Here is a 3,403-nt window from a genome sequence, read left to right on the forward strand (position 1 = left end):
GGTGGGTACCAGACTAATAAGGGAGAATCACTTTGTAAATTATATAAATGTCTAACCACTATGCTGTACACCTGAAACTAAAACAATATTGAATGTCAACTGTAATTGAAAAATAATTTTAAAAAACTAGCTGTTTGCATAAGGTCAGTCCACTTAATTTCATATTTAAACATAATTCTTAATATGTACTTGTCTCTCAAATACCACACACACTGATGGTACATCTTAAAAAATGGTCATGACTCAGAGAAATCCACTACAGAGTGAGAATAAAACAATGAATTTAAAAATGCTAGGGCATATTAGCCTGCTGCCTGTATCATTCCAGTGATTAACTCTTGTTTCTTAAACATTCCATTCCCTAAAAGTAAAGTTCTCAAAACCATCTACCAGCATCTTCTCTGAACCACCATGCAGCATATAGATGGAAATCCTAGGCTACATAACAGCATATGATTAGTAATATCTTAAGTGTGAAGTAAATCCGAAGTAGACTTAATTCACCAAAAATGTATACTTTTATTTTTACAAGTTAGGTTATTTTCTTCTGACCTAAATGCTTAATATTTTCTTCAAACCAGAAACTCAAATCCTGACAGCTCTAATATTAAGAGTTGTGCTACAATGGATGCCTGGGTGGCAGTTCATTTTAGCAATTTCTCACCACATTTCAAAGGTTTTTTCCATTGAAGTTATCTTCTTGCCCAAAATGATCTAGTAATTATCAAAAGAGATGAAGGGCCAAGGCTTGAGCAGTCAAATGGTATTAAGTTTCTTTGCATGTGTGTACGTGTGTGTACACAGACAAGGGGCTCACTTTTACAAACATCTCCCAAAAAGCAATGCAAGCTCTAACCCACAGCTGTTGGAAAAAGTGATGAAAAAGGTCATTGGAAATATAATAGAAATAACATTTTTCTGTACTAAAGTAATGCTCACGTTGAATTGGAATACTTGGTTCCCAGGGGCTCTACACCAGCGAAGTGCGTTTTGGAACAATTGTCTAGATAAAACAAGCCAAAGAAACAATCTAAAATACCCATAGATTTGAGGCAAAACTGCAGAGTAGGGTTGGAGGGAGCTGTCAAGTAGGCATGAAAAGGTTATTTAAATGATCCTAAAAATTACATCAACTTATATTGGGTATGTCTGTATAAGCAATCTGTTTATTAGCACTGTTTTGATAATTTGATTACCAAAATAATATCAATTTTTCTTATGTACTTTTAAACAGGAAAGAATGTCTGCCTAAATCAACTACTTTATACCTGACAGTTCAACAAACCAAGGTCTGGGCAACTTAAATTCTTGGTCAAAACACCACTTGAGTCTTATTCACAAAGTAATATGAACATCAAACAGTTATTTTCTGGCTGAGGTTGTCAACTCATATTTTCAATGAAATTTACAGGGAAGAGTTTGCATTGCTGTAAGAAATATGAAGTTCTTATTGAAAAGGTATTTATAATTTAAGTCATCCAAAAGGTAGAGGACTTTTTAAAAGTTCTTAAATTGCAGGCAGATGTTTAAATGTTTTGGACTTAGCTGTAAAATTTGTAGTATATTGAAAGTGATGATTTTTAATTTGGAATCTTTCCTCTGTCTTTGTACTCCACTGGAATTAAAGCTAGAGGTGGAGGAGATTCTTCAACAATGGTCATCTTCTAATATAACTCGGACATTTTTTTTGTAATAGTATTACCTTTACTAATTATAAGGGAGACTTTACTGTAATTATGATGGAATCAAACGAATGTATGTGTCTAGACGTGATAAGAAAGCCAACAGTAATGGAAGTGAACCATGGTATAGATATTTAGATAAATAGTAAATTCTTGTCCCATTTATTTTTGACTTTGGAGTACATTTTTAACTTTTCTTGTAAATATGTCAGTCTGAAATTTGTGGTGTTCACAGCATTTTGAGCAAATGAACAAAAGTATCTATAGTGGCCATTCCATTTTCACATCTCCTATGTATAATAGGTATATGCTTAATAATAAATGTCTTGTTTCTATGATCAAGAAGATTTGGGTTTATTGACTGGCTCTGTGTCCTTGAACAAGTCATTATCCTTCTCTGGGCTTCTGGGTTTTTTTTTCCCCCCTATTTGTAAAATAAGAGTTTGGAATAAAGTAGATCCTCTCTAAGGTTTTCTTTTAGCTCTAATTTTTTATGTTTATAAATTTACTCTTATGTTGGCTTATACCTTCCCTAGGGTTAGAGGACATACTTAAGCATTTGATTTGAAGTATCTTTCTTGACAGTAGCTGATCCAGAGGGTAGAAATGTGAGCACAGATCTCTTTGCCTTCCTACTTTCTACTTAGAGCTAATAAAAATGTTGGTGTCACCGACATGGAAGTTAGGGTAATAGCTGTTTAGCTTTAATAGCTAACTGGCCTCAGTCCCGAACATCGCTAGGCCTAAACATAGCCAGTGAAGTTTTAAACCTAAGTCACAAAGACATTAACTCAGAAGATCTGAAAAGGAATGTACTGTCCATGAAATGTGACACTGGTTTCTTTCGGTAGGTAGTGATTGGCTATTATGATCGATACATATTCTCTCTTTAGAACATAATAGAGAAGACTATATTTTGGAGCATGGATATTTGTCTGGCTACTCTTGTTTTCTGACAAACTGATAAAGTAAGTGCCAGAACAAGGTTATCACAAGTGCATGCATTTGTGAAAAAGACATATCTTTTTCTTTTGATAAAACAGAGCCACACATTGGTTTTTGGTGCCATCAGTATGAGTTAGGAATGTAGTCTGGGTTTTATTTATTATTCAAAGCAAATCTGACAGTTAGGAAAGCTGAATATATAACTTTAGAAACCTCCCTTCTTGAAAGTAACCTGTTACAGATGTCAGGGCCATTTATGACAGTCCCACTTAGCGAAGCAGGAGAGAAGTTGGATTTGAGTAAATGATCACTTCAGATATGATCAAGGAGTTATTTTGGGACCATCTTTTGCCAAATGAGTCTTGATGTAGCTTATTCTTTTGATCACTTCTCTCCGAATCTGAGTTTTATTCTTCAACACTTCCTCCTGTTCTCCCGCCCTTCCCCCAAATTTGTCTCTTCTTTATGTGGAATATTTTGACCATCAGTCACCGAAGCTAGAGCTGGAAATGGGAATCAAATTGAATAACAGAAACTGCCCTGTCAAAAGCTATTTTGGAGGTATATTTGCATTTTTTAAAAATGCTCCATTTCACTTGCTTTTACCAGAAAGTACACATAAGAATTTAGATGGATTCCTATTGCCGTCGGCATTTTCAGGATAGAGCAACATCTAACTAACTCTTAGTTTTCTGAGCTTACGCACTGTTAAACTCCAGGACCCAGACCTAGGGCTGTTAGAGTAAATTGGGGATACCTCTGTGCTAGCATTGTTA

The sequence above is a fragment of the Pteropus alecto genome, unplaced genomic scaffold (genome assembly GCF_000325575.1).
Source record: "Pteropus alecto unplaced genomic scaffold, ASM32557v1 scaffold107, whole genome shotgun sequence".
NCBI classification, from domain to species: domain Eukaryota; kingdom Metazoa; phylum Chordata; class Mammalia; order Chiroptera; family Pteropodidae; genus Pteropus; species Pteropus alecto.